Source organism: Propithecus coquereli, unplaced genomic scaffold (genome assembly GCF_000956105.1).
Source record: "Propithecus coquereli isolate 6110/MARCELLA unplaced genomic scaffold, Pcoq_1.0 Scaffold37, whole genome shotgun sequence".
Classification (NCBI taxonomy): Eukaryota; Metazoa; Chordata; class Mammalia; order Primates; family Indriidae; genus Propithecus; species Propithecus coquereli.
The window spans coordinates 4,134,531-4,159,903 of NW_012149396.1; positions in this window are offsets into that span (position 1 = coordinate 4,134,531).

Below are 25,373 nucleotides of genomic sequence, written 5' to 3' on the forward strand. Positions count from 1 at the left end.
TCCGCCCCCGTTGGCCTCCCAGAGTGCTAGGATTACAGGCGTGAGCCACCACGCCCGGCCAAAGACTTAATTTTAATAAATTGCCAGATTACATTCCCAAAAGGCTTCATAATAACACATTTCTGCCAGCCATATATGAGAATTCTCTTTGTTCCATAACCACTCCAGCACTAGGTGATATAGTTCTTTATTGTTCTGGATACTCCATTCTGTGTCAAATGCCATCTGATAATTACATTAGAGCATCTTTTCTTGTAGTTCTTCACCATTTAGATTTGGTCTTCTAGGAGTAACTGCTTTCTATTGTTTATTCAATTTTGTTGTTTTTATTTTTTTCTTAATTTTTGAGAGCACTTTTCTATCTTCTGCAATAGTAAGATTATTCAAAATCTATTGTTGGTCTATTGGCTTTGTTAATAATATATTTTGCTGTACAAAAGATTTACCTTTTTTTGTGGTATCTTTTCGTTTACAGTATTGGAGTTTCCAGTTGTGGTTAAAAAAGCCTTCCTTTCTTCTATATTGCACGTGTGATTGCTTAGATATTCTTGCAGGATTTTGTGGTTTTATATATTATAATTAAGTCTCTAATCCATGTGGCATTTATTTTTGTATTTAATGTGAGTCTGGAGTCCAATTTCATTTCCTTCTAGTTAAATAGCCCATTGGGCCAACACTATTAAATAAACTACATTTCTCCCCACTGAATTGAAATACAACCTTTTCATATGGTAAGTTCTACATTCTAAGATCTATTTCTGGATTCTTAATTTTATTTCTTTGATCTATTTTTGTATTCCTAGACCATGTTATTTTAATAGCAACCTTATAGTACTTCCTGTTATCAGATAAGGTATATTCCTCTCTTAATACTCTTTTTCAAAATTTTCTCCATTACTTATTATTCCATGTAAATATCAGCATCATTTGATCTACTTTCAAAAATCTTTTTGGAGTTCTGTAATAATTAGAATTGCATTATATTTATATGTTAATTTGGAGAGCAAAGACACTAGATTTTTCTGCATTTAGGTTCTGTCCCTTTCTTATTGAACTGAAGTATCTTCAGCAGTGGTTAGATGTGCACAGATGTGTATCCTAAAAGCTCAGTGCAGCATCAGGATGGAGGATGGATTAGATTGCAGTAAAACTGGGTGAGGAAGACCAGTGTGTGATTATTGTCACCACCCAGAGAATGCTGACTCCAGGCTACGGCAGTGATGGATAGGCCAAGAAGAGATTGAAAAGAGAGTTATTTTGTGGGTGAAACCAACATAAGTTTCTTTATCTTAATAGCTTTATCGAAGCATAATTGATATACAAAAAAACTGCACATATTTAACATGTTTAACGTATACAGTTTGATGAGTTTGGAACAACATGAGTGTTTAATGGAATGTTAATAGAAGCTGAAAGAAATAGAAGAGTTTCTAATACTGAGGATCTTGGCTGGATCGAGACTGGGTTCACGTCTGTGCCATTCATGATGAGACATCAGTGTAGGGTAAATATGTTCAAGAGGAGAGAGATATTGGACATGTTTCACTTTGAAGGGCTTAATAATACATGTGTATTTGGAGCTGAGGTGAGAGATGGAGTTAGAAGTATGAAGTGGGTATTATGGTGATATAGCTGATAGTTGAGTGTGTGTGTGTGTGTGTGTGTGTGTGTGTGTGTGTGTGTGTGTGGTCTGGGATTGCCCCAAAAAGACCTTGTAAAGTAAGAAGATAAAAGTTCATCCAAGGAACTCTTTCACATTCTCTTTTGAACCTCACATGTGACTCCATCCTTGGGAAGGTCACAAAGGATGTTTCTACTTGTAAAGAAGCCAGGCTGGGCTGGGCGCGGTAGCTCACGCCTGTAATCCTAGCTCTCTGGGAGGCTGAGGCAGGCGGATTGTTTGAGCTCAGCAGTTCGAAACCAGCCTGAGCAAGAGTGAGACCTCGTCTCTACTAAAATTAGAAAGAAATTAATTGGACAACTAAAAATATATAAAAAAAATTAGCCAGGCATGGTGGCGCATGCCTGTAGTCCCAGCTACTCGGGAGGCTGAGGCAGGAGGATCGCTTGAGCCCAGGAGTTTGAGGTTGCTGTGAGCTAGGATGACGCCACGGCACTCTAGCCCGCGCAACACAGTGAGACTCTGTCTCAAAAAAAAAAAAAAAAAAAGAAGCCAGGCTGAGGACTGAGGAGAAATCCTCACTCGGTTTTTCCAAAATGGTGAGAAGAAAGAACCAAAATCCAAACAGCTTGGACACTGTGATCTGAAGATTGCCGGAAAGAATAAGTACTTGTTTTATTTATAGTTTTGGGGAAGCGTAGTCACTAATTTAGGCAGTTAAGACAAAAAAAAAAATCATCTCTATTTCTTGGTGGAATAAAGACTTTCACATTTGTACACATTCACTCACACACAGTCAACCTACACATACACACTGGTTTATTTAAAATCTCCTCTTCAATTTCTTCATGTTGCTTTTGCTTTTTGGTGAGCTGCCATGTTTATTTCTAATGATGAGGTTCTTTAGGGAATGTGTCTCTTCACCTCCAGTGACAATATTATCAGTACAGTCACATAGAGGTCCTGGATGGGGACGGCTTTGTTAAATGACATTTGGCAACTGGCTGAGAATATTTAGCCAATTGCCCTGCCAGATATTTAGTAACATAATGTATCGTGGGTTAGATGCCAGTGGTTCTTGGACCATTTCCACTCCATGCTTACGTGCTGTGGACCCAGGGGGTAACTAACAAAGTGGCACAGCATGTGCAAATGAAGCCTGGGAATTAGAGCTCTCCTTCCTCTGCTGGAGAAAAGAGAATGTTTTGTTGGCTCATCCTTAATTTTGCATTGGCCTCTAGGCTTATCCATATTGATTGTTCCCGCATTTCCATATAGCAATTTGAATCAAAATATGATATCTTTCATTTTAATAGTTACATGCATCCAAACTTCAAATAGACCATCCAGTGTGAGAACAAGAGATGTTTTGCATTGAACTAATTACGTTGAATTAAGATAGTTAAAATCCTTACTCCAAACCTGGTCTCTTTTATTATAATAATTATTACAAAAAAAAAAAAACCATTAAGGTGCTATATTTTACACTCAATCCGTTGCATATTTAATTCTATGAGCTGTGCTTCTTATTCATCCACTTATTAAACAAGCTTTTATTAAGGATGTACAAGGTACAATTACCAGGCTAGGTGTGGTCTCCACTGGTATGCTGCATTGTATTTCTTCCTTGGTGCTTTTCTCTGTTTCCTCCTTTCTTTGTACAACTTTCCCTTTGCTGTCTGGAAGAATAATGCCAATTTTCTTCAGAATTTAATTCAGTGCTTTTTCCATGCATTTTGTACTCAATGACTTTCTTTACAGGCAATTTCAAATCCAATGTAATTTCAGAATTTTTTTTAAAAAAATCTGTAGACCTGTTGCCATGCCTGTATTTCCTTTGTCTTCACCCATCATTTTTTGGTTCATTTGGCAAAGGCCAGCTCATATTTCTGTCCTGAATTTAATTGAATTGAGCAGACATTAGCTTTGAAATTTCATTTTCTACAGCACTAAAGAAAATAAATGTTTTAGAGTCAAGTAAACAGTTAGAGGGATCAAAATTTTCCTGTTATTAAGGTCATAATTCAATATGGCAATGTCCATCTTCTTCAAGGATGTTCCTGGATGTCCCTTCTAAATAGCAGCTCAGCAACCATGGCATGCTGCACTGGAGAAGTGACAACAGAGGCAGAGGAAGTGACTGCACCAAGGGTACAGATGACTTTGGCCTGATTTTTCCAGAAGGAAACAGTCCACAGAGACTCTACAACAGAAAGGGAAGAAGGCATTGTTCATAGTACTGAGCCCCAGTTCCATTCTATGACATAGAATGATGGACTCTGTTGCTGACAGTTGGCACATGTAGTCTTATATTCCAAGCTCTTAACTCTGCCAGGCACTGTCTTAGGTATTACAAATACACATGAATAAGGAAGAGTCCTTGCCGTGAGAATTCACAGTCTAGCAGAGAACACAGACATGTAAAGCAAGAGACATTCTATTTCCTAAGGCCAGAAAGTGTCAACTAATTCAAATAGTAGAAAAATACAACTTCTGTTTTTCTTCTTTCAAATCACTGCCTTCAAACAGTAACCAGATATGTGTTTAAGAAACGATATGTGAATGAATACCGTGTCAGGAGTGCACACGGTACTCCTGACCATTTGTACTCTCCACTAACATTATACTCTACTTCTCACAAGAAGTAAAAATCATATGTTACCATTTGGAAACAATTATAACCCTAGAACACTGATTTTAATGCTAGGAAAAACTTTTCCAAAAAGATTAACATATTAATAGGTAACATATCGAGCATCTATTCTATGTGTCAGGCACTGAACCAAACACTTTGTATTATTTTATTAATCCTTCCAATGACTTAACAAGGAAGGCACTATCACTATTCCATTTTACAGATAAGAAAACAGAGGCCCAGAGACATAAAGTGACTGACTAAGATTATATGGGTTTTCAGGGTGGAACCAGAATTCAAACACAGAGAGTTTGACAGACTCCAAAGCTAGTTCTCTTAATAGTAATTACTAGAATGTGTTCACTCTCATTAAAAGATGTCAGTAAAAATGTAAGCTATTGATTATTGGTGCATATTACATTTCAGAGAGATGGCTAAGTGTTTCTTAACCACATTGCTTTTAATTCTAGTTACAACCCAGAGAGTTCAAAACTGGTCATTTCTATTTTAATGTCTATTCTACCATGAAGAAGATTGTTCTTCAATAATTGTTCAAGATTACAAAATAGCATCCTTTTTTTTGTTCATTCTCTATTCCCTCTTTCTGCTTTATTTTTCTTCATAGAGCTTTCCTATATCAGAAATAGCTGATATTTATTTGTATATTGTCAGCCTCCCCTCACGTGATCAGAGGCTTCCTGTGTTGTGTTCACTGCTGCATCCCCTGAGTCTAGAACTGTGCCTTAGAAATGCTTGGCACCTAATAAACACATGCTCTGTAGTTGAATGCACACGCACAAAAGGGGCCTGTGTGCTCATGAGCTGTCAGTCACTGATCTTGCATCCTGGGAGGAGCTTGGCCTCTGTTCTTTCCACTGCTTCCACAGAGGGCCTGATCTTGGAGCAGACCATTCAGTTTCTCACCCAGGCACGACATGGGTGCCATTCTCATTTTGCATGGCCTCGTCCTAAAGGAGGCCATGATCCCAGCATCAACATGGAACAGCTCTGAAATTGTGTAAGGCCCAGAAACAATGTCTGGCAAATCCTCAAACTCCCATTAGCTGAATGATAGAATGGAGCAGCTGCATTTTAGACCTTGTTCTTGAATCTGGAATTGATGCCAAATTAACAATATTCTAGCCATTACTCTTCCAGAGGACAGGGTGGATTTCTTGGCCTAATATTTGTCCTCTTGGCATCATATTGCCAAGGAAAAAGTGTCCAGGCATTTGTCTCCAAAAGACTGCTGCCCCAGGCAACAACCTGGTTGTTTTATCACATGGAAATTCTTCCCATTTCTGTCAGTTGCCATATTCTACTTCTTGGCCTTCAGGGTGCTACTAATATATGTGCACTGCATAGAGTCTGACCCCGGAATATGTATTTGTTGCAGTGAATTGAATCAGACATACACCCTGAAATCTAATCCTTGTCTATCTCTTCATCTTCATCTCCGACACTACCCCCCGGCTGAACTACGTCTAATTTCCTGCATGTCATCCAAGCTGCCTCAACTCACAGCTCTTGCTCATGCTACCCCTCTTCCTGGAGTGCTCGTGAAACTCCCCTCTTTGTCACCTAGCCAATTTCCAGTCATCCCCAATCTCTTGCTAATGCACCCATCACCTATATCAGTGCAGGGTCTGCCTTGGTACAGTCGTTCAGCATCATATACCTATTGAGCAACTAGGTGCCTTGCAGTGGGCCGGATGCTGGGAAGTCTGGCAAGCATAATGTTGTCATCACATAACCATAGGAAAATCCTGAGATCCCCCTGGCAGCCCCACAAATGATCTGTCATGGAAAAGATACCGGATTTAAAATACTGTGATCATAATTCTTAAGCAAATTACTCCAAGATTTATGTGCTGCTTAATCAGAAAATAGGCCATATGTGGCACGAAGAAAGCAGAACATGTAATATCTGCAAATTCTTTGGTATAAATCCTATTTGTTTGCAAATTGAATTTGCTTGACTGCAGTCTTTTTAGGAAACAGAGAGAAACTGGCCCTTCAGTGTTTCTGATGAGGAAAGAAAGTTTCCCACAATATCTGCCACCAGGAAAGAAGGCTTAGAGCATCTCCCCTCCATGGAATGGTCTCCTGCTCAGGTAGCAAGGCCTGGCTGCAGGCAGAGACCCCTCCCTCTGTCCCCACGCACTTTTATATTCCATGCTAAAGACCAAGTGAACTGAACCTGCTCTGGAGCCTCAATCATTCATAAAACCAGGCCTGTCACCTTCAGGCAGAGAGCAGGAGCAGCCTGAGTCATCTGTGAGTATCTCCAGGCCCTGCATTGTGTAGGTGACAGGGCCACTAAAGCCCTACTGGCTGGTCTCCATCCCTTGGTTTTCTGAAATTCCCTTCTCTTTGTGGTTGAATGAATCATAGTAAGGACAATCCGAAAAAGAGGTGTCATCACTCCTTCTGGGAGATTGCAAAACCAGCAGTGAACAAAACAGATGACTTCCTTATCTTCATGGAGGGTAGATTCTAGTGGGTGTTGCCATGATACCTTGTGGAGATTTCTATGGGGACCACATCAACATTGTTCTGCGTGTGTCAGCTCACGCTTCTGTCTCTTGGGCTGTGAAAATCTTTGGATTCTTATTCATCTTTGTGTCCATAGTGCCTGGACTATCTTCAGCTCCATGTTGTTCACATAGTGAAGATTGGATGAATGAATCAATCTGGTCACAATAACATAGACAATATATAAAAATAGAGTGCTTAGAAACGCCTCTTATTTGTATACACTTTGGAAAATGTGAGATAAATCCTCAAATTTACAATCAGTTTTATAAAGCAAATTAAATACCGTAGCATTAAAAAATTTGAACTTTGGCCTATTCAAGTGAAAGGGGTCAAGATTAGTAAATGGTGAATGGTGAGAAGGAGAAGAGAGAGCACTTGTTCAAGACAGAGAACTTGCTCACAGATCAGTGGGGTACGTGGATGGAGGCAGGTGGTGAGTGGGAAAATTTTGCTAGAAATGCATTGACCGGAAAACTGATCCTTACAGGGTTAGAAAGGAGCGTGGTATTTCTGCAGCCCAGCATGCCTGCACATTCTGCCTAAGCTCTAGCTGCACGGAAATTCAGTGAAAAGCTTTCAAATAAAAACTGGAAGGATTTGGGAGATATGTAAAAAGCAGCATGGAAATCATTCACCTTTCTTTTCAAGTAATTAAAGAAAAGAAATGGGAATGCAGGTTGTATACTCAAGAAGCATGTTATCTGTGCTCTTGGCTGCAGTTCTTTAGGGTGACTATATTTAACATTCGCTATTAACTTTTGTTTGTTTACAACTTGTCTTAATTTTACCTTTTACCTCCTGAAAGATAGATTTAAATTGCAAAGTGTATTTTCTTATTTCCTTAATGATATAATCAAAAACAAGATTCTTCTACAAATTTAATTAAAAATTGACCAGTTGGTTTTTAAGTATTTCTTTGGACATAATAAAATAGCATTCTCATTCTTTCTCTCTCTCTCTCTCTCTCTTCCTTCCCACTCCCCTTTTTCTTTATCTTCTTTTGCTCTCAGTTTAGCTCTTACTTTCACTTATTGACTGTGGCAAAAAATATGAAATAGCAATACTGTCAGACAAGGAAAACTTTTAAAAAGTCAAGTTCCTACAAAACTCAATGTACAAATGAAGCAGTCCCCACCCCTGCCAATTTGCTTTGATAATTTACAACTTTTCAGAATTATACATTCATGTATAGTTTTTCTCCCCAAAATCTTCAGCCCGATGTTGACAGGCCTGGCAGTTTCCTTCTTACCAAAAAGTCATGCGCCCTTTCTTGATTTACCTCGTAAATGCCATAATTGCCATTCCTTTCTCCTAGGTGCTTCTGGGGTTAGCATTTGGGCATCCTGCCCTCCCTCACCTCACCTGAACACCCTTAAAGCCATATCCATCACCTTTCCTCCAAAATGGGTCCCTTGCCTGACTCCCAATTTCTCCTGCTCTGAATCCTTCTCTGCTCCCCCACTTCCTACAGTGTAAAATCTACTCCTTAGCCTAAAGAGCATGGCATGGATGAAGGCAACTGGTCTTTGAGTCACACAGTTCTGGATTCAAATCTGCCTCTGCCACTTGGGCGAGTTGATTAACACTGTGACCCTATAAAAGGAGATGACAACACCTGTAGAGAGCATTTGATAAAAACCGACTAGGTAACACAGGGCTTTGCATTCCTTCATTCAGTCTATTTTTATTGAGCACCTGCTTTGTTCAGGCCATGTGCTTGGATCTAGGGCTGAAAGACTCAGTCCTTTTGGAGTTTCTAGTATAGCATTTAGTCAGTGCTCAGTAAGCTGAAACTATTATCCATAAATGATTGCTATCTTTTATTCAAGGCTATCTCATTCTGGTTTAACCCAGCTTTCTACCCTTATTTCCCTCCTATCTGTTCTCTTTCCAATAAAGATGTTCTGTGTAGGGTCCCTAGAGACATCTTGCACTTTTTTGCCTCTCTGCTTTGTTTATCTTGACTTCTACTAACCTAGAAGGTCTTTCTTCTTCCTTTCTGTACATTTAAATCCTTTTTACCCTTTAAGAATTAGCTGGCTCCCATGAGGTCTTTCTAGATTATTTTAGATGGCAGTTCTTTCTTCCTCCTCTGAAACTTTGTAACAGTGGTCCTCACCATGGAGCAGGAGAAAAATCACCCAGGGATCTTGTTGACAGTGCAATTCCCAGGCCCCATTTCCACACATTATGTCATACTCTGGGCTGTGTAGTGTTGCAAGCAAAAGTATAGGCTTTGTAAAACACAAAGTCACATCCACGGCAGAACATGATTTCTATTATCTCATGGAGAACGCCAGGTCCAGAGCCTTGAGGGGGGTTGATCAGATCCACCAGGACTGCTTAGTGGGGCACAACACAACACAGATAGAATCCCAAGATGAAGTCCTCGTGTTACTAGGATGCAGTCAAATTCAAGTTGAGCACAGTTAGGGAAGAATCTACACAGCCAAGTACAGGGATCCAGAACTGAGAAGAAGCCACTCCATCAGCCGAAAAGACTAGATCAGGGGCCCTCACAGTGTGTTCTTCAGACCAGCAGCATCAGCATCGCTGGGAATTTGTTAGAAGCGTGCATTATCTGGTCCCATCTCAGACCTATTGTATTCATTTGCCGAGACTGCCATAGCAAAATACCACAGAATGGGTGGGTGAAGCAACAGACACAGTTCTGGAGGCTGGAAGTCCAAGATCAAGGTATCAGCAGGTTTTATTTCTTCTGAGTCCTCTCTCCCAGGCTTTCAGATGGCTGCCTTGTCACTGTGTCCTCACATGATCTTTTCTCTCCACGTGTACACATCTGTGTCCTAATCTCCTCTTCTTATAAGGCATCATATTGGATTAGGGTCTATCCACATGAACTTAGTGTACTTTATTACCTCTTTAAAGGCCCTATCTCCAAACATAGACATATTCTGAGATATTGACAGTTAGGACTTTAACATATGAATTTGGGGTAGCCCAGAACACCTACTGAATCAGATACTAGGGGTAAGATTCAGTAATATGTGTTTTAACAAAGTCTCTAGGTGGTGGACACTGAAGATTGAGAACCACTAGATGAACCACATGGGAGGCTGGATAATGCTGAGCCATGTATTGGAAGTAGCATATAGGTGAGTGAGTTGTTAACAATGTTCCACTTAGCCTTATATTCATATCCATGGTTATATTATACCATGACCTTCAGGGCTAGGAGAAGGTTCCCAAATTATTGGGGTCATGTGGGAGCATCCACAGTGTGGGTTTCCTCCACCCATGGGGTGAGGCTAAGCTAGCCCCACCTTACTCTGACCATCATTACCTCTGACCTCAAAGATCCTGTTAGAGCCCAACTGGTTATTTATCTGAGGCTCCCTCCTACTCACCAAGCAGGAAGGGGAAACACTCAACTACTCCATGCTTCCTACGGGGTTGAAATTATCACAATGCAACCTTTGTATCTAACATTAGCATATAGGGCCAAGCTGCGTGCCCAATGGCCTTTCTGCTTGGATTATTAGTGTCAGTTTTCTCTGACAACTGGAAGAGGACAGAGGCCAGTTGGAGGGGAAAATAGAGCTTAACCTTCATACTTAGTTCAGCCAGCTTTCATTCTCAGCAGGACCTTGAATTTGACCATCATTTACTATTCTTAATCATCCGTGATTTAAGGTCCAGATATCTCACGTAACACTATAAACTCTTTGTTCCCCAAAGTCTTCATATTGTACCTAGTTCTGCCCTTCCATTTGGACCCCTAATTATTTGATACTTGCACGGATTGAACTTGAATTTTCTTCCTAAACCTCAAACTTATGATACTGGAGTTGAGCTTTTCCCCTTTGCACCGTCCACCAGTTTGGGTTCTAGCTCCATCCCACTTGCCTCTCCCTGCAGGAGTTCTCAGTATGCTGTTCACAGGCACCATGCTTTTACTAGCATTGCACACAGCATGTGGTAGCTGAGAAACCTCTTTACTAGTTAAGCAGTAGCTATATAACCAATTGAGCAAGCATTAAATCAGGTCACTGGGATATCCATTTGTTGATTTAGGAACATAAGAGGTTACTGATGAAATGTTACAACTTTCCCAGGGAAATTTTCTTAACACAAAAAAATTAAATGTTAGACACCCATTACACTCATAAAAATAGAACAGGTGCCAATTTTTTTTGAATAGTGTGGCCACTATGATTTTAAAAATAATGAGCACAAAAGTTAAAGATCTTTGAATTTATTAATTATAATAATATTTTATTCTCTAGTATGAAGAATAAGGTCTTAGAAGGATAATGAGAAAAATTATTTTCTCTCGACTATCATACCTAGCAATAGTTAACATTACATTATGCTCAGGGTAAAGATATGAATTAATTACTGTTGGAATTCATTATTGTGAAGAATGTCATGCACAGTGTATAGTTATTATTCTGACATCCACAAATTTTATAAGAAAACAACAATTATGAAGCCAACCTGATATGTCATTTTCATGTCTTGTTTAACGAAATATACTGAAATTTGACTTCAAGAAGATACTGAACATATTATGATACATGTTTGGAAAGCTTATTAGTAAAGCCAAATAGCATGGTCGTAAAATGTAATTGAAAGGGGAGTTAATTAGCCTCTGAAAGAAATTTGAATGAGGAGACATTTTGAATGAGCTGCTATAGAAAGATGCTCTTTCTGTGACAACAAATTAATATATTTTAAATACACGGGAAGAAACTTCTGTTCTTCCTCTTGTTCTTCCTATTTCTCTACTTGTATAAAACAACAGTAAGTGACAACCTCATGGCTATTCTGATATATTTTTATTATTGATTGTCATATAAATATGATAGAAATTCTAAGAAAACCTCTGGAGTGATTTTCAAATTGTTATTGAAACAGCAGTTATTCCTCTAATCTGATCGTAAAACACAGGCTGTTCCTTCATGTCCCGTTTTCCGAAGAGGAGTAATGTTGACTCTTGTACAACTTCAGAAAACCATAGTAGGATCAGTAAATAATAGCTAAGGCAATATTGTTTTAACTGAAAATATACCATAACTGAAAATATATCCTTCAACTCAGTTCCATTAATGAGATAAGCATAAACTATCAGAACTCTGTATGAAAACAGAATAAAACATGCAGCCAACGCGCTGGCAGGGTCATTATGGATTTCTTAGGATAACATTGACAAGATTGCATGATAAGCTTTTAAAATATTTTTGGGAACACACGAAGATGATGGTTATCATTATCTAAACTTTTTCAGAGTTTGAAGAAAGTGTTTTAACACCTCCCCAACTGTGATTTTTGCAGCTCTGATAGCCATTTCTAAAAAGCATTTTGAACGTGGTGACTGAATTAGCAAATATTTTGTTTGCAGCTTTAGAATGTTAAGTATGGAGCCTGTATATTTATGTATATGTGCATATATACAGTGTTATACAAAGTGTGTGTATATGTGTGTGTATGTATAGTGTAGTACAGAGTGATTATTCTTCTTTTACATCTCTAGTTGTCACTGCGGGGAACGTGGCTAATGTTCCTCGCAAAAAACTGGGTCCCTTTGGTAGAGTTGCAAGGGATAAGAAAATAATAGAAAAAAATGGAAAATGGAAGAAATAAAAGAATACACTGAGACAAAGATATAGTTTTATAAGTTTATAAAGATTATAGGCAAAGCGGGAGCTCAGGGGGCTTAGACCTCTCTGTGGGTCTCAAAAGAGCCCCGAATGAGGTCTTACATGGTAACTTATAGGGAATAGTGAATAATTGCCAGGGGTAACAGATTTACATAACAGCAGGTAGTTCCTCTCAGGTTAACAGATTTTTAAAAGGCTTTTACAGAAGGCTTCTACAGATTCTTTAACTAATTCTATTTATGTGAGCAAACGGTTACAAAGTCTTTCAAATGTTAATTTTTAAATTCTAAGGTAAGTTTATCATTTAAACAGAGGGGTTAAACAGAGATATGTAGGCTCCATGTTTATTAGGTTATTGTGAATGGAGACAGGTAGTCTAGAGTGGTTTAAACAAAAGCTTTGCTTTTAGTCATTCGGGAAGCGGTCGTTTCCGGGAAGCTGTTTGTTCGGGAGGGCACTCCATTGTCAGCTCTCAGCCTATAGTTTTTAACAGATTCACTTGTGCTTTACAAAGCAAATCCAAACCTTTAGGTCTGAGAAACACGGCACCTCATGGGATACAGCCGCTACTGCCTTTCAGAGACGCCCTTCCAAGTGTAACAGCATTCGAAATGCAAACTAACACGTTCACATATTCCTTCAGGGCAAAGTTCTGAAAAACTCCTAAGACAAATCCTGTCCCCAAACACGTTTAATATTAATTCATGGAGCAGCAGTCACGATGCCAGGCTCTTATATTAAGAGCAAGGTTTTTATTTTTTATTTTTTTTACTTCAGAGTATTATGGGGGTACAAACACTTTGGTTACATAAATTGCCTTTGCATCACCCAACAAGCATGCTCATACCCAAGACAGCACACACTGCATCTGTCAGGTGTGGATTTACCCATCCCCTCCTCTCCACCTGGCCGACACCCTATGAATGTTACTTCGCATATGTGCACATCAGTGTTGATCAATTAGTACAAATTTAACAGTGAGTACATCTGGTGTTTTTTTTTCCGTTCTTGTAATACTTCATTTAGAAGAATGGGCTCCAGCTCTAACCAGGATAATACAATAGATAGTTCATCTTTTATGGCTGAGTAGTACTACATGGTATACATATAGCACATTTTATTAATTCACTCATGTACTGATGGGTATTTGGGTTGTCTCCACATCCTTGTGACTGTCAATTGTGCTGCTGTAGACCTTTGGGTACAGATGTCTTTATAATAGAATGTCTTTTTTTCCTTTGGATAGATACCCAATAGTGGGATTGCTGGATCAAATGGCAGTTCTACTTCTAGTTCTTTGAGATATCTCCATACTACCTTCCATAGAGGCTGCACCAGTTTACAGTCCCACCAGCAGCGTATGAGTGTTCCTATCTCTCCACATCCATGCCAACATTTGTTGTTTTGGGACTTTTTGGTAAAAGCCATTCTCACTGGAGTTAAGTGATATTTCATTATGGTTTTGATTTGCATTTCCCTAATGATTGGAGATGTTGAACATTTTTTCATATGTTTCTTAGCCATTAGTCTATCTTCTTTTGAAAAGTTTCTGTTCATCTCCTTTGCCCACTTTTTAATGGGGTTGTTTGATTTTTTTTTCTTGCTGATTTTCCTCAGTTCTATATAGATTCTAGTTATCAGTCTTTTATCAAATGTGTGGCATGCAAATATTTTCTCCCATTCTGTAGGCTGTCTATTTACTCCAGTGATTGTTTCTTTGGCTATGCAGAAGCTTTTTAATTTGATCATGTCTCATTTATTTATTTTTGTTGATGCTGTGATGGCTTTTGGGGTCTTCTTCATAAATTCTTTGCCTAGGCTGATGTCTATAAGAATTTTTCCAACATTTCCTTCTGGAATTCTTATGGTTCTATGCCTCAGGTTTAAATTGGTTATCCATCATGAATTAATTTTTTTGAGTGTTGAGAGGTTTGGATCCTGTTTCAGCCTTCTACATGTGGCTATCCAATTTCCCCAGCACCATTTACAGATTCTTTTTCACAGTGTATGTTTTTGTCAGCTTTGTCAAAAATCAGATGGCTATATGAGCATGGTTTTATATCTGGGTTCTCAGCTCTGTTCCATTGGTCTGTCTCTGTTATTGTGTTAGGACTGTGATATTTTGGTTACTATAGCCTTGTAGTATAGCTTGAAGTCTGGTAACTTGATGCCTCCTAATTTGTTCTTTTTGCTAGGGTTGCTTTGGCTATAGGGGGTCTTCTCTGGTTCCATATGAAGTATAGAATTATTTTTTTCTAGATCTATGAAAAATGATGTTGGTATTTTAATGGGGATTGCATTGACTCTAGATCACTTTGGGTACTATAGACATTTTAACAATGTTCATTCTGCTGATTGATGAGCATGATATGGTTTTCCACCTGTTTATGTCCTCTGCTATTTCTTTCTTCAGTGTTTTGTAATTCTCCCTATAGAGGTCTTTCACCTCCGTAGTTAAGTATGTTCCTAGGTGTTTTATTTTCTTTGTTGCTATTGTGAAATGTATCCAGTCTTTGATTTGTTTCTCAGTTTTACTGTTGTTGATATATATGAAAACTACTGATTTATGTACATTGTTTTTGTAAACTGAGACTTTGCTGAACTTATTGATCAATTCCAGTAGTCTCTTGGCAAAATCTTTGGGGTTTTCTAGATATAAGATCATATCGTTAGCAAAGAGAGATAGTTTGACATCTTCTGCCCCCATTTGGATGCCCTTGATTTCCTTCTCTTGATTGCTCTGGCTAGGACTTCCAGCATTATGAGAGGATCATATCATCTTTGTTTTTGCTTTTATTTATATGTTGAATTACATTTATAGATAATAATAATGTTTTGCAATTGAACAAAGTAAGATGTTGCAAATGACTACTGTTAGAAAAAACATACATGTGTGTTTTTTTTGTATCTTTCATATGGATTTTTAGATCAGTTTCTATAATATAATCAGCATATCAGAAGGACTGGTCATGTTCAAATTACCTTCGGCTTGCTTCCTGTTTCATTAGTAGAACTGAAATTAAGCATAATGAAGCAATCTGTTACAAGGACTTTTTCAAGTTAATACTCCAATCCTACCCCAATTTATTCTACATTTACTAAGGTTTGCTTCTATCTTTGAGCAGTGGACTATTTTGATTAAACTTGAAAACACTTGCTGTATATAGCTTTTTACTAAATGCTGTAGTTGTTTTAGTTGATCCATAAATTTATCCAAAGTGCTGGATTTCACAACTCTTTTTAGACACAGGTTAATATGAAATAAACTTGTTGAAGGAAAATGAATGAAACAGAGCAATGAATCACTGATATCTGGTCATTCTATGTTTGTCAGAAAAGGAAAGATAGCATTTAAAGACGTCTTCACCTTGTTAAAACATACACTATTTGTTGATATTACAATATATTCTCTAAACACTCATCCCTACAAATGAATTATATCAAGCTAAGTATGAAATATGGCATATTTAAAAGAAAAAAGATAGATATATAAACCAGATGGTTATAAAAGTGAGACTTAGCTACAGTATTTAAAGATGGTATCCAAGAAACATTGAAACATTTTTTTAAAAATAATGAGTACATTTGTGAAAAATTATTCCTCCCCAAATACTCTGAACCATCTTCTCTAGCACATTGACTGCCACACTAGGAAAAAAATTTTTTTTTCCTTAGAGCCACGGTGTTTTGTTATGAAAATAGAATAGAAACTTCAAAAACAAAAGGATCTTTTCTAATTTAATGAAAATTTTGTTATTTTTTATTGTTTTCTGTGCATGAGTTATATGCAACTTGAAAACTAGCTCACGCAGCTCCCAAGGTAGAGACATATGAGTTACATCTGCTTCACAAGACCCTGGGCTCAAAAGTAGCATGAGTTAAATACAACTCACATGACAATTAATGTGCTAACCACTGCCATGACCACACCTCAATTTAGTTTTAATGTTGCCTACACAAAAACTGTCAGTGATGTAATCTCTCATGATGCTAGATTATAAGCACAAGATTGTTTTTCATATTAAAATGTAGAGAAAAAAATGAAGAATTGAGTAAACAGCCAGATTATTTTCAAAGAACAAGGTAGTTAGCATATATTCTTAATAGGCACAATTTTCAAAAAAAGAAAAAAATTTAATTTTTTTAGAGATATTTTTGTGTAAGTTACCCACTTTCTTAATACACTATTTCCAACATTTTATTATTGTAGAATAGCTATGTGTACTATTTTTTATAGGGAACATATAAGAATTTAGAAATCTAAATGAGTGCTGTCCCCAGAAAATTTTTGTCCTGGGAAATTATAGCTTTTTTTAATATTGGAAAAACTTTTTAAAAACATTTTAGCACTTGTAGAATTATCTTCAAGGCTTATTTTTGAACCACACAGAGAATGACACGACTCAACTTCTTTAACTCATCTATTTACTACACTTGATTTAGAATAATTTTTGGCTTTTTCTAAATATAAAATTCAACATCAAAGTCCTGAGATTTTTCTATTCCTAAGACTATTTTGAAGACATTTATGGCAATATTAAAAGTAGAATTTCAAAAACATTTTGAACGGAAACATTGCAAAAAGAATGTGGCTCCAGGTGACTAATCTAAGAAGGTACCATTTGTCACTTGAATTTTAGAATGCTATACTGTTTTTTTTTAAAATCCCTCTCATTACTGTATAGGTTTATCTTATAATAAAGAGCAAAGCATTAAAGAAAGAGAAAGAAATAAATCTCAATTCTGTATGGACCAAAAATATTAGACTCATAAACTAACTATGCTTGTACCCCCCACAAATCATCCTCTCTGTGTGGCCAAATAACAGACCAAACCCCTTTATTCAATTGGACAAAGTGAGTAAAGGTAAGAGACAGGAACTTAGATGGACACCTGTGTTAATAAGCAAAAACAAATATTTATGCATGCAAGATAGTGAATAAATTAAAGAGACCCTGTTTTTCTAAACAATCTTTTTGTTTCCTCTAGTTATTATATTACTATAGTTGCTATTACTATATCCAAAACAAGAAATATTTTCTCTTCAGTGCTCCAGTACATAGCACATATTCTGGTATTAAGGAACTCATCAAGCCCTCCACTGGATTACTGCCAGAAGAAAATTTGCTCTACAAATTTCTAACAAAAAGTAGATATTTTAAATTTCTGGTAGTAGTCATAAAATGGGAAATACTTGGACTTAAGGGGTTTGCAAAATCGTTGCCAATATCAATAGCATAATACAGTCATTCCTCAGTATATGCGGGGGATTGATTCCAGGACCTCTGCGTGTACCAAAATCTGCACATATTCAAGTACTCAGTCAGCTGGCTGCACGTGGGCATATGAAAGGTCGAGAGGTCGGCTCTCGGTATATGCAAATTTTGCATCCCATGAATACTGTATTTTCCATCTGCTGTTGGTTGAAAAAAATCTGCATTTACGTGGACCCACACAGTTCAAGCCTGTGTTTTGAAGGGTCAACTGTAGTTTTTTTTGTTTTTGTTTTTGTCTTTATTGACAGTAACATAATGGCTAACTTCTGAAATTATTATGTGGCAATTGAGACTATCTCAGTTCCTAGTGTAAATGCATTAGAAACTTGATAAATTAATGGACATTTGAATTATCCTTGGGCCTTTGAACAAAACCTTCTCAGTGGAAAAATTAAAAGCAGAATCCTTTGAATTTAAACTATTTCAGCTCCACTACTAGCAAACTGACTTAGGGAAAAGCCATTTCATCTGACTCCTCCTCATTTCCTTCCCTGAAAATTCACCATCAGAAAAGAATATCCCGTTTCATGTGATTTGCAACACAATGAGAGAGGAACATAGACCAGCAATAAAGGAAAATTATTCCCTTTATTTTGGTAGTCAATGGAAAGATAGATATCCTTCTCATGTGATTTTCCCAAGTTCTCTATTAAAGGAAGTTTGGACCAGATAATCTTTATGATCTGTCCCTTCTGGTTTTCTTAGGATTTTGTGAAATATTTGAAATAACAACAGCAAGTGAGTAAATCAAGTATTGCCATGAAGAAATAAGGTCTTCCTTGAGTTGCATATTGGACTGAAAACACCACCAGTGATTCATAGTGGATTCAGAGGGTGTGCTGTAATGACCCAGGCAAGATTAAATATAGTCATACATTTATCCTATTTGCTGCATGACAAGAATAAATACGACCTGAAATTCCCCTATAATTTTCACGGTTCACATAAAGATGTGCAATCATTTGGATATTTATTAATTTTTTAATTTGAAAGGCTGGCAGGGGGATTGAGATGAGAGTATGGAGCCAATCTGCTTGCGTTTGAACCCTGCCTTTTCCATGTACTACCTGAGAATAATCAAACTGAGCTCTAGTAGCTGTATTAAAGGCATGCCTTTCGCACATAATTAAGTAGGAATAGTGAAATGCCATTTAACTTTGGTATGAGCTTATAGAGAGTAAAAGAAAAAAAAATCTTTAGACTTCTCCAAGAAATGAAATTTAAACCTTACATGTAGAATAATTTTTAGCCTGAGGGTATTAAAATGGTTTTAACAGACATCACACACCCACACCCATGTGTGAATTTGACCCATAAAATGTTGGAAAAATTATGGAAGTGGCTGTTACTATTTTTTTAAATGCGAGTTCAAATAAAAATCTTGATTCCCAGCTTCTTTTTTTTTTTTATTTCAGCATATTGTGGGGGTACAGATGTTTAGGTTACGTATGTTGCCCTTGCCCCCCCCCCAAGTCCGAGTTTCAAATATGTCCATCCTTCGGGTGGTGCGCATTGCACTCTTTGTGTATGCAAATACCCGTCCCCTCCTCCCTCCTCCCCCCTCCCCCCTCTCCCCTGCCCAACATCCAATAGATGTTATTCTTATATGTGCATTTATGTGTTGATCAGTTAATACCAGTTTGATGGTGAGTACATGTGGTGCTTGTCTTTCCATTCTTGGGATACTTCACTTAGTAGAATGCGTTCCAGCTCTATCCAGGAGTATACAAGAGGTGCTATATCACCATTGTTTCTTAAAGCTGAATAGTACTCCATGGTATACATATACCGATGGACACTTGGGTTGTTTCCACATCTTTGCAATTGTGAATTGTGCTGCTATAAACATTCGGGTGCAGGTGTCTTTCTTATACAGTATCATTTGATCTTTTGGGTAGATTCTTTTGAAAGAAGGAAAGACCTGACAATATGCCCCATGGCAATGATCACCTAGAATTGGACAGAGGTGACCCCCTTTATAGGGCAGGAGCAGACTCCAAAATGTCCCCAGCATTCCCTATTGTCTTATATCCAGTTTCTGAACTGTCCTCCCGAATGCGTTTGTGTCTGTGATTCCTTTTTTTTAGCATAAAATAATGAAAAATGTAAATAGAGACAAATGACCATCAATTCTGTCACATGATACACAAATCATGACTTCTGAATTACATGACTGGCTACTATAGGTATTGGTAGTTTTTTTTTTTTTTTTTTTAGCTATTCCTATTGATTGCAGAGACTATCAGCATTATTTTTCAAAATGAGGTCTGTTCCTAACTGCAGCATGGAAACCTGGTTTGTTTCCTGTCACCAGCTTCCCAAATTTCCCATTCTTCTATCAAGGTGGAAATTGAGCTGTAGAGTGATTTTTTTTAGCTTTCTCACTTCTGGTTAATGTTACAGAATGCCACTCACTGTCACATGCCTGAGTCAAGGTAGCTGAAGTAGAACCCGAGGCCCCTCAGGCTGGGGAGTGCTGTGTGAGGCCCCCAGTGCTGATGAGATTGTTTCATGTTTCGTTGGTAAATTCACCCCACAGCCATAAGGCCAACGTTGTATCATGAATGTAAACGTACGCATTGTAATGTGGATGACAGCATAGGTAGAACTTTAAATTTCACATTGGAATTGGGTGTGAAAGTGAGTTAGTGGGGAAAAGTTGTATTTTTTATCATTAACACTTCTATTTAAACAGCTTTAGGAGGTATAATTGACATACACTGCACATATTTAAAGTGTACAATTTGATACGTTTCGAAATATGTATAAATCCACAAAACTATCACCATAATCAAGATAATGAACATAATCACCACCCCCAAAGTTTTCCTGTGCCCCTTTGTCCCCAAACACTGATGCACTTTTTATTATTATAGATTAATTTGTACCTTCTAGAATATGATAAAAATAGAATCAAATGCTATGTACTATTTTTTTGCCCTAGCTTATTTTACTCAACATATTTATTGTGAGATTCATTTATATTGTGATGTGTGTTAAGTTTATTTCTCCTTATTGCTAAGTAGTATTCTGTTGTACGGATGATAGCATTAGTTTATTCATTTACCTGTGAGTGGACATTTGAATCGTTTCCACTTTTTGGTATTATGAATAATGCTGCTGTGAACATTCATGTGTATATCTCGCATAGATGAATGTGAACTTATAGTAATATCTCAAATTTCATTCCAACATATAAGGTTTTTCCTAGCCTTTATCAATTTCATATTTGTAAATCTCTCTCCAATGGTTAGAAATATGAATGTGACTCATGTCTCACAATCTGGTTCTAAATTCAAAATTGTTAACTATACTGTTGCCTTTATTATTGCTAATACTATCATCATCCAAATCTGGTCTAGTGTGTTCTCAGCCCAGGCTGCCTGATAGACTCATCTATGGATTGGTCTGTGGTTTTTTTGGTAAACCAAGTTTACCAAACTTGGTAAACCAAAGTTTAGTTAACATTTCTAAGTTTGTAGATTTTTAAAAACAATCTCTATTTGAATAATGATATTTCTAAATTGATTTATTTCCTTCTCTTCTTCAAATGATGGTCTCACCATCATCTTGCCTTATGATTCTCTACACTAGCTGTGCAATTGAAATATGTAGGAGATTTATTATTTTATTCTTATTTAAATATTTGTGTCAGCTTTACCTGTAAAGATTCTGATTTAATTGATTAAAATTAAGCTGAGCATTGACCTTCTTTTAAAAACAACCTGGGTGGTTCTAATGTGAGAACCACTGGTCTATTCTGTATTCTAACAACTGACTTCCCTTCCTTTTTCTCTGTTCTTTCTGCTCTCTTTCCCATTAATGTTTCATATTGAAAGTTCATTACCCTCTACCTTGTTTAGCAATTTGTTTCCTATTTCCTGAGAACATCAGAAGCCTAGGAGACAACCATCCTACCCAGAGCTACCTGAACATAGGGGCAACCCTCCTTGAAGGCTGAGAGATTCTAAGAGAAGACCCAGAGGAATCCAGGATTTACGTGTATTCCTGGATATGGTCGTAGAACATAGATCATAGAGTGTTAGGGTTTGAAGTGCCCTCAGCTTCTGTATTGTACAGCTCTTCCATGTTGCAGATGATGAAATGGGAGCATGAAGATAATGGGATTAAAGAACTAGTGATGACAGAGCCCAGATGAGAACCAAGGCCACAGGGCACCTGGGATTTCTCTATCTCCACTCAATCCTGAGGCCACCTCGGTCATAGGAGACTATGTGAGCCTCTTCAGATAAGTGTCCAGACAGAGAAAAGTCATTTCATTCAGTTGTAGGTGAGTCAACTTATACCTGTGAAGTTCTTCTGTATGTTAGGCCTTCAAAGAAAATAGGAAAAATATAGTCAGCAGTGGCAACATTTCAAAGTAGTCCTTAGTATGAAGAGGATAGAGCTTGTAAGTTTTGAAACTTCTAAATTGCTAACATTTGTCACATTATTGTATGTATTAAAGAGTTACTAGTTGTTCCAACACTAAATACTAGTATTTATTTATGACTATTTTTCCACGTTATTAGGTATTAATGTAGTGTACCCCCAGGTCTTATAATTTTTTTAAAGAATTAAATATCCCTTTCTTGAGTTTATTATTGAAGTTTAGGAAATTACAAAACATTGAAATCATCCAGGAGGTGTGGATGAAGGCAAAGATAAAATCGTACATTTTTTTCAAAGTTACATTTAACCACACTAGGTTGCCAGTTGTTTTTTTCCTTGAAGTAATTTCTAATTTTATGTTCAGCACTAGTTACAAAAATTAAGCTTTCCTAAAATATTAGACTACTATTTATTTTTTTAAATTAAAATTTTGACTCATTCACTTCCAAAGTGGTGTTAACTGATAATTCTAGGATCTTGGAAGATAGTATGAGTTTACATGTTTTGTTTGGACCACTTAATTAATCACTAAGGACAAAAAATGTCCTTATTGGCACTTATGTTTTTACTGTGTTTTTTTCTCAGACTTACAGAAACACAAGTAAATCAACTGGAATTTTCTTGATTTTTTTTAAGAAACCAAGTGAAGTCTGATATTACTAATTTTGTAGATCATAAAATACTGCACCAACTTTACCCCTAAGGTGTAATATGTGGATATTTTATCTTTAAATATATATGTTTCAGATTGATTTTATGCATAAAAGTAATAATTTATTTTGTTGTATTTTAAAAGTAACTATTACTATTTTTTTCTTATTACAAAGCAAGATATACTTATAATATACACAGGAAAAAATAAGATAAAAATATCAAAAATGATTTTTTAAGCAGAATAACTATGATCCCACAACCCAGAAATAATCAGTGTGAACATCAACCAACAGGAACTTGAAGAGAACTTCTCTTTCAAAGACTTCTCTCATTCACTTTCACTCATGCTCTCCCATTTATTTTATTCATTTATAATATTTTGAGTTTTTCTTTTACTTAAGAAAAGATTATAATCTATCTTCCCTCCATGTGCAGATTTTCTTCATTCTCTTTAGCAGCTGTAAAACATTACATTATATGGTTGCTAACACAATTTGTTCAACTAAAATTTTGTGAATAGACATTTGGGTTATTTCCAATTATTTGCTAGTATCAACCATGTAACAATGAGCAGAATTGTATGTTTATCTGTAACCACCTGTTCAATTATTTCGTTAAGATAATTCCCTAGATGTGGATCTGTGCATGAAAGAACATGCACATTTTAAATTTAATATAAAGTCTAGATTGCCAAGAATGTTTATATTTGCTAAGAATGCACTGGTGCCCCTCCTCTTCCTATCTCTCCCTATCACTTGACAGCACTGGGCATTAATTTCTTCTTAATCTCATTGATAAAGACTTAATTTCATTTTAATTTGCATCTACTTGATTGTCACTGCAACTGTTGATCTTTTGCAACCATTTGTGATTTTTCTGAGATGTACCTGTTTGTGTTCTTGGTTCACTCTTTTATGAGAGTAGGCCTTGCATTATCCATTTGAAATAATGTTATAGATTACAGATATTAAGAATTTGGCCCTGCTTACCTCCTCAGCCTTCTTTCTGATCTTACCAAGAATATGATGCCATAAATTCTGCTCTTGCTTATATTAACATTTTCCCATTGTAGTCATTTTCTCTGGTTATTACTCAGCTTAATGCCCATTTTTTAACTGCTGCCTGCTCTCATAGGTGCTCAGACTTTATTGTGATGTTATTGTCAGCTCATATATAATAAACGAAGTACTGAATCTGCAATGTCAAGCCAGCAATCCATGGGCAAGATCCAGACCACTAATTTGTTTGTTTGTTTTTTTCCCCTCATGGAGTAGTTTTATATTTTAATTTGTTTTGACTCTATATTTTAATTTGGTTTTGTTTTCAACATTATAAAATTGATATTCAACATTTATAAAAACCATTATAAAACTGGACTACAAAAATATCAGTTACCACTAAAAATCCAGAATCTCTTTCTCTCATCTCCAAAAACTAGAAAATCTGTCCTCAGATTTCCAGTGGTATCCCCGTCACCATTGTCCCCATGATGCCCTGTTGCTTCATGGCCAGTGTCACATTTACTATCGGCCATCTGGCCCACTGACCTCTGAGCAGGGTTTCTCAGCCTCAGAGCTATTAACATTCTGAGCCAGATAATTCTTCGTTAGGGGCTGGGAAGCTGTCCATTGCATTTTAGGAGTATTAGCAGCATCCCTGGCTTTTACTAACTAAATGCCATTAGCACACCTTCTACCACCCACTTGTGACAACCAAAAATGTATCTAGCCATTGCCAAAGTCCCCTGGAGGAGGACTCTGGTCCCTCTGTGCAAACCACTGCCTTAGAACTAGAGACCTCTGATGTAGATTGCTTAAAACCTGTAGAAGATACCGACTCAGTCAGCAACTATGGAGGTAACTTTTTGCAATCCCCTATTAAAACTATCCTCCCTACTTTTTGAGTGTGGAGGAGGGCTGCAGAGAACTGGGGATGACCTCTAATTTTGGTCTGTGAGTAGAAGGAGATGGAACAGCCGATGGACTTGTCTTCAGAATACATAGGCCAGGAACAATCAACTCATTGTTGATTGTTGCCTAATTAGCATCCTGGTCCTTCCTGTTGAGAAAGATACTTGGCTATGAGATTCTTGAAGCTGCAAAACCTCCATTTTGGTCAGCAGGTCGACTACAAGGAGAAAAGCCAGGGATCAAAGTTACTCAAGGCAATGAAGTGAAGTTCAAAGAAACCTTTTCATGATTCCTGGATAATTACTCCAGCCCCTTCCAACAGCATCACAGGGGAATGTGTCTTCCTTTCCAGCGGTTGTTGCCAACAGGAGGTGAGAAAGACATTTCCATAGAGGGAGAACACAGGTTTTACTTCTAAGCTGAGCTGAGTTTCTTCCTTTGTTCCTTTGCTTTAGAAGATTGCAGTTGCTGGTGTTTGGGATCCTGTCATTGTTCCCTCAGTTTCTGCTGGCCTTCACTCACTGACTCCTATATCCAGTCTGTGGTGAGTCAATAGTCAACGTTTTCTGGGACTTGTTGAAGAAACCTCTTCCCTTATGTCCACCGTGGGTCCTTTTTGCTTTGGCTGGCTATATAGACTGGTCAGCATCTGGGAGATTTTCTCTCAGGCCAAATCCATCATCTCTATACCCTCTTGATATTTTTACAACATTTCTTTCTGTGTGA